The sequence below is a fragment of the Felis catus genome, chromosome A1 (genome assembly GCF_018350175.1).
Source record: "Felis catus isolate Fca126 chromosome A1, F.catus_Fca126_mat1.0, whole genome shotgun sequence".
Lineage (NCBI taxonomy): Eukaryota > Metazoa > Chordata > Mammalia > Carnivora > Felidae > Felis > Felis catus.
The window spans coordinates 81016110-81029703 of NC_058368.1; the positions used below are offsets into that span (position 1 = coordinate 81016110).

General features: G+C 42.6%; 1 long non-coding RNA gene across 1 annotated transcript in view; it reads left to right on the forward strand.

The window, feature by feature from the left end:
* The window catches only part of LOC123384983, a 396740-nt gene that overhangs the window by 237962 nt on the left and 145184 nt on the right, over positions 1 to 13594 (forward strand). Inside the window, exon 2 of the long non-coding RNA XR_006596865.1 lies at positions 10634 to 10754. This is a non-coding gene — a long non-coding RNA (uncharacterized LOC123384983). The remainder of the gene's footprint in view (positions 1 to 10633; positions 10755 to 13594) is intronic.

Genomic DNA, 13594 nt, shown 5'->3' on the forward strand with positions numbered 1-13594 from the left:
GACTGTTCAACCCCAAAGCCTAAAACCGCCTGGTCATGGGGGCACCTTGACATGCTCCCCTATAAGGCAGGGACACACACAGTGGCCACTCGTGGTGGGGTGGTCATGATCAGTGCTCTCAGGAGTTGGTGGATATTGCTAGTGACTTTAATGATCTTTTGCTTTTAATTCCTTTTTTATTCTATTTTTAAATTTATTTTTCTATTTTTGCTGGTTTGTTTCCACTTCATTCCTTATTTTAACCTATTTGGTATAGGGCTTTCCAGTTTTATTCTAAACTTAATCTTATTAAAATGTAATTACAAAATAGATTATAAATTTAAAAAATAGTACAAAACAGACGTACACATGAACTATGATAACACCACCAAATGTGTGTTGACCACTGAGGTTGAGAACATGGGACACGGCCAGCGCCCAGGCAGCCCCTGCGTCCTCACTGAGGACGTCCTTGCTCCTGCAGAAGCAACCAGCACAGCCCGTGGGCATGGGTCCTCTGCAGCAAGACAGTGACTGGTTTGGGGTGTCTCCTCACCTCACCTCACCTCACCTCACAGTAAGTGGAATCACGCTCCAGGCCTTGCTCTTTCTGCTCAACATTCTACTTTTGAGATCCGTTTTTCACTGTTTCACACAATGCATTTATCCCTTCTGATGTGATAGACACTGGGTTTGGTACGACAGCATTTGGCTCTTGTTTTTCCCCATGGTGTGCACACTCCTTGCGCCCTGTGCGCTGGTCTCTGCAGGAACGGATGGCCAGGTCACGGCGCGTACACCTCTTCAGCGTTAGTACGTGATGACAAAGTGTTGAACAAACTGACTCCCCTCGGTTCTCACCTTCACAGACCCTCAATACTATCAGACGTCTTTAGGTAAAAAAAACTCAGCCAGTAATTGTGAAACAGTATTCTGTTGGGGCTTAACTTTGCGTTTCCTGGGTCATAGTGAATTCATCCTGTATCTTGGGCCACCCCCGCGAAGTGCCCACAGTTACCTGTCACCTGTTTTTCTGTGGAGCTGATGGTCTTTTGCTTAGTGCTACACAGAAGCTCTACACATAGTCTGGACATGATTTCTTTGATGGTGGGTGGGGTGCACTTTATCTTCTTCCAATTTCTGACTTTTCGTTCACTGTGCGGTGTCTTCTGATGAACACATGTTCTAAATGAGGTTGGGTGTGTCCATCTTTTCCATTATGCATTGTGCTCTTTTAGTCTTTAAAAAAATCTTTTCTATGTGAAATTCATAAAGGTGTTATATTTTCTTCTGAATAAAAAAAAAATTATTTCACACCTAGGCTACTGATCCATTGTTTTTTATATAGTGTGAGGTAGGGAGCCCAGTTCTTGGTTTCTTTGGGTTACCAGTTGTCCCATTATTTCTTTACTTAACTGTAATGCTGGCTTGGTCAGAAATCAGGTTTCAGTGTACGTGTGGGTCTGCTGCTAGTGTCGATACTCTGTTCCATTTGTTTGTCATTCCTCATGCCCATACCATATCATCATTACTATAACTGTATAGCAAGCCTCGATATTTGGTGTGTGGGTATATGATGATTATATTGATACAGTTTAATGCAAGAGTGACATTGAAATCTTATAATAAACTCCATTTGGACATGGGTTTCATTTGCTAATGATTTTGCAAATATTTTTTTCATGTGTAAGGTTGGCCTGTCATCTTTGCTTCCCATACCACCCCTGATTTTTATAACAAGCCTTAGAAAGTAAGTCGGAGGAGTATTTTCACTTTCTGTAGTCGCTGGAATGGTTGTGTGGTGTAATAAGACACTGCTCGGTAGTATTTACTTGTAAAACCATCTGTATTTTCTTCGTAGATAGTTTAATGTAATTAAAAAAAATTTTTTTAATGTTTATTTTTGAGACAGAGGAAGACAGAGTGCGAGTGGGGGAGGGGCAGAGAGAGAGGGAGACACAGAATCCGAAACAGGCTCCAGGCTCTGAGCTGTCAGCACAGAGCCCGATGTGGGGCTCAAACCCCTGAACCGTGAGATCATGACCTGAGCCAAAGTCAGACACTCAACTGACTGAGCCACTCAGGTGCCCCAACTTTGTAGATAGTTTAAAAAAATATTGATGCAAGGCATTTAATGGTTACAGGATCTATAGGAGGTTATAGGACCCCCTTTTGGGGTCGGTTTGGATAACTTTTTAATGTAGAAAATTTGTTATTTTCAAATTGGTTGGCCTAAGTATGTTCTTACTAATCTTAATAAAATTTAAAATATCTGCTGTGTATGCATTATTACCTACTTTTTAATTCATGCTGGTATATTTGATTTTCACTTTTTTTTTACCTTTATAATCTCCAGAGATTTATTAATTTGATTAGTTTTTTTTCAAATAACCAAATTTTGACTTTGTTGATCCTTTCTCCTGTACCTGTATTTCTACTGCATTAAATTTTGTTCATCATCGTTTCCTTTCTTTTACTTTGTTGACTTTGTTCTGCTATTCTAGTAGTTTATTAATGTCCAGGCTTTTTTTCTTTTCTAATATAATTGAAGGCTATGAATTTGCTTCCTGTCATGACTTTGGCTGCATCCTGCAATTCCTGATAGCATTTTCATTATTTCTCAGCTCTGAGTATTTTCTAATTTTTATTATGATTACTATTTTGATTCATGAGGTTTTTCAAAGTGCATTTCTTACTTGACAAATATATGGATTTGTTTTAAAATCATTATGTTATTACTTTGAACTTAATGTGATTTATTGAATCTAAAAGGCTACACAAGAAGTATTCAGATTTCAGAAATGCTAAAATGCAGGTAAAATGACAACAGTAATTACAAGAAGTCACTGATTGTCACACACATCCCAATTTAGATTAGAGATACCAAAAACTAAAAAAGAAAATTGTGCCTTAGAGTCTATAAAACTTTGTTGCAGTCAGAAACTGTGTTAATGTTATGTTAATTTATTCAAATATTGTGCAATTTGCTTCACATGATCAATATTTGTAAATGTTACTTGAGTGTTTAAAAAAATGTAATTCTTTTCTATATATATTCCTGTTGTACTTTTCTATCAACCTTTTCACTACTGTTAATCTAGGTGTTTTATATCACTACTGATTTTTGTCTATTTGGTGTGTTGATTATATAGAGAGGTGTTTTAGAAATCATCTGTGATGCTAGATTTCCCAGTTTTTCCTTATAATTCTGTTTTTGTTTTATATATTTTGAAGCTGTATTATGAGGTACACTATTCTTAGAATTGTTAAATTTTCTTATTGAATTGAACCTATTAAACATGCCATAATCTTTTTCAAAAGTTTTATATCTCTGGAAATTCTTTTTGCCTTCAAACTTTTTTGTTTTCAACTGATTAAAACATACAAATGCCAGCTTTCTTTGGTTGTTTATTTGGAACATATTTTTCCATCTTTTTACTTTTTACCTGTCTGTGCCCTTATATTTTAGAAATGTCTCTTATAAACAGCAGATAGCTGGGATTTTTAAAATTCAGCATAATCTTACCCTTTTAATTAGGAAGTTTATTTATTTATAGTTATTGTGATTACTTGCATTCCTGTTTTACTTTATGCTAGTTGTCCTGCCTTTCTTAGGCTTTTTTTTGTTCTGTTCTTATCTCTTTTTAAATTAATTAATTTTTTCTTCCTGTCTGATTTTCCGGCTCAGTTTAGAAGCAACACATTCTATTTCTATGATATTTTTGATTACTCTAAAATTAATAAGCCATAAACCATCTGACTTGACAAAGTCTACAGTTAATATTTACCCTCTTCACAAATGATATAAGAGTCTTAGCATGCTTTTATTATAAATTATGTGTTGCATCACTCTGTTTCTTGGCTCTGTCTTATTATTTTTAACTGTACAAATTTATGTTATTACTTCCCAAAGCTAATGTTTGTTTAAACTTATGTAGATATTTACTATTTTCTTTAATAAACATTTCTTCTTGCATCTCAGATATTTTTTCCTGGGATTCCTTCTCTCTTCCTAGAGTTCACCCTATAAAAGTTCCTCTAATGAGGGTCAATCATGGTATTTTTGAAATGTCTTATTTTCATCATTATCTTTGAAAAATACAGTTATCTAACTAATAATTTCAAATTTGTACCTATTTTTCCCCCAGAACCTTAACAATATTATTCCATTGTCTTATGACTTCTCCTACTATTGAGAAGACACCTGTCTTTCTAATTGTTATTTCATTTTAGGGAATCAATTTTTTTCTTCCTTGTTCAATTAAAAATGTCTCACTTTGTCGTTTATACTCATCAGTTTCACTAAGATGTATCTAGGTGTATACTGTTTTTAATTGCCTTTCTTGGGGTTTATGGACATCCCAAATATGAAGATTCATGTCTTTGAGAAATGTCGAAAAGGTTTCCGCCATTATCTTTCCAAATACTGCCTCTCTCCCATTCAGTTTTTCCCTCTAGAATTCTGATAAGAAATACTTTATATTTTCTCATATTGTGCTGTACTTATTAAACCTTATATTTTCCTTGCCTTTCCTTTCTCTATCTACTCCATACTGGGTAAGTTTTTGAGAATCTAGATCTGTCTTCCAATCATACAATTCTTTCTTCAGCTGTATCTAGTCTGCTGTGTAACTTTTCTATTAGAGTTTCTATTTTCAATGATTAGATGTTTCGTTCTTTAAAAATTTGCTGTCAGGTCTCTGTTGTACGTTTGGTCAGGAGAGACTTTAGCTTTTGTCATTGTGTGTCACTCACTGTTAACTTTACCATCACCTGTGCAACATGTGTTAGGAAAAATAAAATGGCTGCTTGATGTCATTGACCTTTCCTTGACCCTTGACTCTGTGGGAAGAAACTGATTAGGGCACCATCACATCAGTTCTGCAGAATTCCATAGATACTGGTGTGTAAAAACCTGTGCATTAATATGACTTTGAACTGTGGCCTGTCAGTTTATAGGAATACCAGTGGGAGAAATCAAAAGTCTATTATAGAACCCTTTTCATTTAGATTATTAGTTAATGACTGTGTATTAGTTCTAGATGAGCTAGGTGATTGTCTCCATGACAGAGAGGTTAGGAACGTTCATGCGAGGCCCTAACTGATGTGAGGCTACTTATAATCTTTATACCATTTGGTTTGAATATTCATTCTCTTTACTGCAGAAATGTTTGATTATGTTCTGCGTCTGAGGTCCTCTTGGGATGTTATATAGTAAATTTGTATTTGGCAGAATTTCTTCTCTAAAATCTGAAAACTTGTTGATTCTGAAAAAAAAAAAAAACCAGTCCTGGGAATTTCAGATAAGGGATTGTTGCCTTTTAATACTTACGTCATTGAGTTTGGGTGGGGATTAAATAAATAAATACTGTAGAGCTCTAAGTAGAGCATATACTCCTTGATAGTAAACCCTTAATAAGCAATAACCACTGACTACAGCACTCCAGAAATTGCTCTGATTATCACAGTTACTAAAGAGGTCGTGGGGACAGAGGGACTGGGCAGTGTGGACCTAGACATCTTAATATTTATATGCTGTCTTGCATCTCACACATGTCAGAGTGCAAGCTACGTAAGCATTTTGGAAGCTTGTTAGGTACTAACATAGGTTGGAAACAGCAGGACTGAGAACTTTAAATGATTCAGTGGAATAGGAAGGAAATGGTAACGTGCAGCAGTCAGTGTAGGCAATCAAACTGCGTCCAAAGAGATGGGAGAATTGTGTCATAAAATTGTGGCGGAGCATGGGTTCCTCAGCGTCTGGCAGGAGGTGGTGGGGAGGGTTTCTCTTCTTTTTGCATAGAAGTCAGTTTTGATGTTGTGCAGTATGTTTGTTTTATCTCCTGTTACTTATTGGATTTTTCTTCTTAATCAAATTAGCAAATACTTTTAAAAATTATTTAAGCTTTTTAAAATGTTTATTTATTTCAGAAAGAGAGACAGCGTGCACACACACACATCAGCGGGGGAGGGGCAGAGAGAAAGGGAGACACAGATTCTGAAGCAGGCTCCAGGCTTCGAGCTGTCAGCACAGAGCCCGACACGGGGCTCGAACTCATGAACCGTGAGATCATGACCTGAGCCAAAGTTGGATGCTTAACCAACTGAGCCACCCAGGTGCCCCACTTTTAAAAATTATTTAAAGCAAATATTTTTAAAGATAAATGCTGGCTGGTTGGTTGAGTTGAAAAATAGTCTTTGTTACTCTAAACCAACTTGGTAGTATTTATCAACCTTCTAAAGAATGCCAGCATCTTGAACCCACGATCTCCATTTCCAGAAATCAGTCTCAAAGAAGGGATGTGAAATGGAAACTAACACGTCTGTGCAGGAGGACGTACCCTCCAGGGTAGTAGCGAGTGTGTAGTTGGGAAAGATGATATGCACGTGTATCCATTGGGGAATGGCCAACTAACTCATAGTATTTTCTGGGTATGGAATATTACAGAGCCATTGAAAGTGATGCTTTTTAGTGACATGGGAACTACTGGTGACAAATGTCCAGTGATAAAGCAGGATGCATGGTCTCCACTGTGTGAAACACATGCATACACAGAAAAATACTGGAAGAAAGAGCCGAAAATGCTTGTGTTTTATGTGTGGGACGATTGGATCACAAGTGTTTTTTAGTCCTCTCTCTGTCTCTCTCTCTCTCTCTTTTTTTTTTTTTTTGTATTTCACATTATAACAATGAATTTATTTCTGAACAAAAAAGCAATACTAAGAAAAATGTAACTTGTGGACAGGGTGAGATCCACAGTGAAGTGCGGTAGCAAGAAAGAGGCAGCAGCCCAGGCTGAGGTTGAACCTGATGGCAGGCCCCGGCGCATGCCCGGCACATGCAGACCGCAGCCAAGCAGAGCCTGGTTTGGAAGGTCCGGGGAGTGTACACGTGGAGATAACGCCCAGGCCCTGGGGTCCAGGAAAGGGGGCAGCCATCCTGCCTCAGTGCAGAATTGTGTTGTCTCTGCAGATAGACCAGCCAGCTTGCATTGGGACGGATGGTTACGTCCAGGCCTTGACATATGTGCTTGGCCATTAATTGGCTTGTGAGTTTAGATCATGTGCCTCCTCCTCCTCCTAATTCAGGGTTCCTGCAGCATCCCGCACGTGGTGTGTGTTTCTGGTGTTGATACGTGTGGTGGTCAGGAGCCCAGGCCTCTGGCGTCTGGCAGAACTTCTGGTCCTGCTAACTTACACTGAGCAGTTTGCTAGCCTCTCCAAAACTCAGCACCCTCATTTATAGCAAAGGACTTGTTCCTGTTGGTTGTTACAAGGATGAAATGATAAAATATTAGGAGCTTAACAAAGTGCCCAATACAGAGCAAGAGTTCAAAAGGCAGAGCTGTAACCTCTTGGGCATAAAATCCGCCAGGCAAATCCCCACGTGGTAACACGAGGGTCCTCATCCAGAGACACGAGAAGAAACGTGCGTCTCAATTTGTGGAGACGCTTCTCCCGCGCATCTCTGCGGTTGGCCGCTCTGGCCCCCGCGTGGCCTCCTGGGTGCCCACCGCAGGCTGTGTCTGCTGCCCATCTTCTCGCCTCTTGGCCATGTGGCCCGGGTCCCACCCGCCTAGAACTTTGCTGGAAATTAAGTATGAAGCGCAAATTTGGGGCACTGCCGTCACAGGCCCTTTTTCTGCCTCTTGAGAATAGGGAGAGGGATGCGAGAGAAAGTAAATGAACAACGAGTAATGTTGCAGCTGGGCTGACGCGACGCTGTAACCTGGGACCAGGGCTCGTGGCTTGCTCTTGACCCCTCGGTCCATCCTGGGGACTGTTCCATCTTTGCCCACCAGGTGAGAGTGGAGACGTGCCTCCCAGGACCTTTGCCTGCACTCTGTAACGCCAGGGTGGGGTAAGCATGACTTACTTTGCTCACTCAGACAGCTTAACGTCCCTGTGTGGAGAGAGGACGTGCTGTGGAGGCAGTGCCCACGCTCCAGTCTGGCTCCAAGACGTCACTGCCTGTGCATCCGTGAGAAACGAGAGTTACAGCCACAAATGATAGACCCTGTAAACGTCTTTAAATGCCGCTCATCCCCTCTAAGTCTTTCTCAATGCTGAGCGACAGCAGGGTGCTCTCGGGCCTGTTGAAGGGTGTCGATATGCACTGGCCTTGCTGCTGGGCGGGGACGTTGGTATCGGGTGGCACACATGTTCTGCCTCGACCCTAATGTGTGTTTATCCAGTTGTTTGTTGGGTCTCTGGTGGTGGGTCCACTTTGAGGGAGGCCTGAAGCTTCCACCCAGCTCTGTTAAGGAGGGTGATCATGAAGTATTGATGTGAAATTCTAGGGCCTTCCGGGTCCATGAAAGGCTGTGCAGGAGGCAGGTGGAAGATGAAACTTCACTGGCTTCACTACGGAGCAGCCGTAACGAGACGTGACCCCCCGACTCCCACTGCTGTCTGTGGGGGGTCCCCAGTCCTGTGGCTGCCTGTCGGCTGTCTGCCATCGCTCTTGGCCCATGGCCTGTTCCAGCTGAATCCCCCCAAGCAGGTGTATGCGCCCTGGACCCTCAGCCTCCAGCAGCCCCACTCCGTCACAAGTGGACGTCTCCTTCCGGGGAAAATCTGCTGGGCCTACGACTGAGCGAGATCCAAGTGGTGACACATTACTTTCTGCGTGCTGCCGTGAGCCCACTTGTCCGTGATAATTAGGAAAGAGACCCTTTTGAGAGTGAGAAGGGTTGGGGCGAGTGCAGAGGCAGGCTTCGCTGACCCCGAGGTCAGGAGTGTGGGGTGGGGTCCCGAGACCAAGGCCCCGGTGAGGCTTCAGAGCAAGCATTAGGGACCGATAGCGAGTGCCCCCTGGAAGGGAGGCTCCTGGAGGGTGGGAGGGGGTCCAGAGCAGGCCTGACTGTCAGAGCAGGCCTGACAGGTGTCTGTGTGGTGACAGGCCCACGGGATGAGCTCTGATAGGGCTGTGGGGGCTCAGCGTTGTGTCCAGAGGGAGTTAGAAACGGAGGTGAGTGAAAGGGCCGCCCTTGTCCTCATCCCCACAGAGGACACAAGTTCTGCCAGGAATGGGGGTCAGAGGGAGACCGGGAATTCCTCACCCCGTGTGCTCCTGGGGCGCGGGTCTCGGGCCTCCCCTGTGCCCGGCAAAGGCCGTAAGCAAAAGCCACCACTGCCAAATGCCGCAGGGAGGGAAGAAGAAGATACGGCACCTGGTCGCGCTTGACCTTGTGTTACAACAGCCGAGGCAGCACTCCGCCGGATGGCACAGAAGCGACAGTGGCTGGAGCGGGTAAGGCCCCGGCGTGCGAACAGAGAGCCAGCACTGTGTGACTTAGGCAGGGACAACAGAGTCCACGGCCACCCCCGCTCATCCCCGACGTGGCACAGCGACATGCAAACTTCCTAAAAAGTGGCGGAAGTAACGTGTATTCTTTTTCAGGCCAGAGGGGAAAGTTACGTCGTGGAGTAAGTACGCATCGATTATAGGATTACAGGAGTGTACGGTGTAATCTGTTATTCAGCAACAAAACCACAAACGTTACAAGTATCTCCATGGGTGGCACGAATACGAGCTCCAAACGTTTACATCTAAGGGGCGATGCCTTATTTCTATGGAACAGCAGTGAAGGATCGAAATACCGTTCACACAGGAGGAAGCCCAAGTCGGACATCTTTAAATGGGATGGAAGACTGTGAGAGGGAAATTACTCTCAAATTATGAAACCAGTAGATGTGGAAATTGTGAACTTTTGCCCCAAGGGTGAGGCAAACACGTGGGTCGAGCACACTGCTCCCAGCCGCCGCCCAGCAGGTATGTCTGGCGCTCCCCCCGAGGAGGGGGAAGTCCCTCCGTGCCCCTTCCTCGGGGACCGGGCAAAGGAAGGCCTAACGCCAGCCACCCAGTGTGAACAGAGCAGCTCGCCAGGTGTTTCTGGGCACAGAGGAGCTGGGGCCAAGGTGACGCCAGCCTCGCCGCCTGCTTCACGCCCGACTCGCCCTCCTTCTGTCGTTTGCTGTCTCCCTCGTGTCCAGAGCGTTCTTTCCGTAACTCGGCCCCAGCACTCACATCCCGCGGTGACTTCCATGGAACGAGGGCCACTTTGCCACAAATGAGCACAGATGTCCCTCTGCAACAAGTGAATGCTCGGTGACCTGGCTGTTTCAGTGGGTGGAGAGACCAGGCCGGGGAGCCCAGGGCACCAGCGCTACACCCTGAAGCCACACTCAGAGGAGAGAGCTTCCAACCTGACCCTTTGTGTTCAGATTCTCAGCCTAAGTAATGCTTTGACACGCTGGGTCCTCGGCCCATATGCATTATTTGGAGAGGATTGCACATAGTTTGTTTTTTTAAAAAATTACGTGGAATCTGATTATTCTGTAGGGAAAAAAATGCCACTGATGCTAGGAAAATTACATTTAGAAAAATAGAAGAGATCAAAATGGGTATGACATTTTATATCCTGCATATTTCACTTAACATTATTACATCATGAGACTTTTCCCACATCATTAAGTGCTTGTGTAAGAAGACTTGTGAAAATGTACAGTTGTCTCCTATATAAATGCATAATTATTTATTTTGAGTTGATTTATTTTAAACCATTCTGCTCCCTGTGTTACATATGGAAAATTACAATTTATACCCTGGTTCAACAAAAATCTTAGTATTTGCTTTTTACTCTTTCCATAGGGGAGAAAATCATGGAATGGAATTGCTGATTCAGGAGGAAGTAAACATTCACAAGGCACCTGGGATACATTGGAAATCTACACTGCAGAAATTTCCCGTAAATGGACATCCCGTCTGTAAGGTAGGATTCCCATCTATACTTGACAACTTGAGTATTGTGATTTTTAAAAAAATCTTTGCCATCGTGACTATTATGAAGATGACATTTACATCTAAGTCATATTCCTGTGGCCATGACTGAGGCTCAACGTCTTTCATATGGTGACTGACTGTCTGCTGGGCTGCCTTTCTGAATCGCCTCTTTGTAGCTCATTCTTCTGTGAAGGTGTTTTTGTTTTTGTTTTCCTATTGATTTATAAGTGCTCTTTACGTATTGAGGACTCCAGAAGCCTTTTGGGTATTGGATGTGTTGTAAATATTGTCCCAGTTTATCATTCGACCTTGTATATTTTTTAACAGTAAAAGGCCATGAAAGTTTTCAGTTACCAAATCCATCAGCACTTCAGTGTTCCTACTTTAACGTCGTGTTTACAAAATCTGTTTTCACACCACATATTTATGTATATAACTTTTTCCTCTAGTTCTTTGCTGGTTTTCTTGTGCTGTCATCCTTCTGCAGTTCATTTTTAGATGCATAGAGTGAACGCAAGTGTCAAAACTGATTTATTTATTGTTAATAGTTAAACACTTATTCCAGCAGAGTTTACTTTGCAGTTCAGTCTTTCTCCACCCATTTCATATGTCCTTTCATTATTGCACTGAAGAACATGACATAGTTCGTTCTCCTTCTGCTTCTCTGTCCGTATCTGGAACTGTTCACCTCGCGTTCTGGCGGTTGCACACTAATCAGTTGGTGTGGTCTGATACAGGATGTTTTCATGTGGAACACGCCTTCATAACTTTTTAATGACCTGTATGTTCTTTACCCTTTATCCTTCCGTATATAACTTAGTCAAGTTTGTAAAACTGTGTTGTTAGACTTTTGATTGGAACTTCATTCAATTCATTAAATAAATAATCCTAACGAGTGAATCGACATCTTTATAATATGTGTAATGGCTTTTCGATCGAGGAATATTATATGCTTCTTGTTGTATTTATATCCGCTCCCTCAGTGAATATTTGCTTGATGAAGGGATGTTTTTCGTATTTATTTCAGTGTCTTTTTTATGCTGTACGTATTTTATGCTGAACTGTGTTTCATTATTGTCGACATGTGGAATTGTACTAATTTTCGTATATTTGTTTTTCTACTGGCCATCCATGTGGTTCATGTTATTCGGAAAATTATTTTTTTGAGAGCAAGGTGGACGGGGAAATCTTACCGCATGAAAATGGCGATAGTGTTGCCTTTTTTGCCTAATTCTTGCAATTCCCAGACAGCGGTACACAGCGGGAAGGAGAGAGGCACCCAGCTCTGGCCCGTGTGAGGCACCAACGGCTGGGTCCCTCCCCCATGTACAACATACAGGTGTTAGCTCCCTGTTGACTCCCACGCGACCTCTGAGATTTCAGGCGTCTCTTACCGTTCCTCGACATTTACTTTTCTCTATCTCTAAATAAATTAAATGTCTTTACCTCTTGTGGTTTGGAAAATATAAGCTTGGATTTTTAGTTTCTTTAGTGGCTACCCTAACTGTGTCTGAGTTCGGCTGATTCTGAGTTCTCTGATTATTAGTGTCAAAAATGAACGCTCAGCTCTGTAAGATTAGGAGGGATCTTCCCCCCCCTCCTCTGAAATAATTTCTGAACACTTAAAAATATAATGTGGGGAGCCCCTGGGTGGCTCAGTCAGTTGAGCGTCTGACTCTTAATTTCGGCTCAGCTGATGATCCCAGGGTCGTGGGGTTGAGCCCCGTGTCAGGCTCCACACTGAGAACAGAGGCTGGTTGGGTTTCTCTCTCTCCCTCTCTCTCTGCCTCTCCCCACTCGTGCTCTCTCTCTCTCTCTCTCTGTCTCTCAAGTTAAAATTTATATATATATATGTGTGCGTGTATATATAATCAGGGATTTTAAAGGAGATAGAAATGATCATGAAGATAATAATTTATAATACTTTGTTTTCTAGGAATAGTTTGATTTTTGTCTGATTTTGGAATCCTAATTACAGTTGTATAGATTTAATCCTATGTTTCTATCAGGAAGTCTGTGTGTTGGGGTCTGTGTCCGCATCCTTTGGGTTCCCTTCAGTTTAGATACTTTGCTCAGAGAGGTTGAGATGGTGGTCTTGCTTCTAGATTCTTCTTCTGCGCTTATGGTCTTGCTGCTCTTTGTGCATGTAGTTGCCTGGCATGGCCTTAGCGTTCTGAGTCCCGGCCATGCACCCTCGGAACTTGGGGGTCATTGCCACACTGTCCTTGGGATACACTGCCACGGTGACCGTGCCTGGGGACAGCTGTCACTTCCTTTACTTGTATGTGTTTTTACCATCGATACTGAAAGTTTATGGGATTGTTTTCCCTGTGCCTGAAATTTAACTCACTGGCCCCTGTGCAGGAATGTGTCTCTTTGCTTTATTTTAGCAAAAACCTCCACGAAATTTCAATTCTTTGTTGCTATTCTTTCCTTTGTTGAAACTTCGTAGGCACAATGTTCTCCCTCTCTCTGCTTAAAAAATGTGTTCTATCTTCAACTTGCATTCAGGAAAGAATCTCAAATTTGTTTTCCACATCCTCAGCTGAGTTTTCTGCGTGGCGATTAGCCACTCTCTTGCTGTCCTGGAGATTCAAATTCTGTGTTTTCCTTTCTGTCTGTTTGTGACCCTTTCTTATCCCCCAGCTTGTACCCTTCTAACTCTTACCTGCGTCCCTTTCACGGTAGTCTCTGTCTTCACCCTGTTTTCCTTCTGGTTTTCACACAGCCTATATGGCCCCGTGGGTTGAGAACACAGAGCAAACCCTTCCAGGAACTGTCCTTAGTTTTGCACAGTGCACACCTCACATTACCAGGTCTTTGATCTCC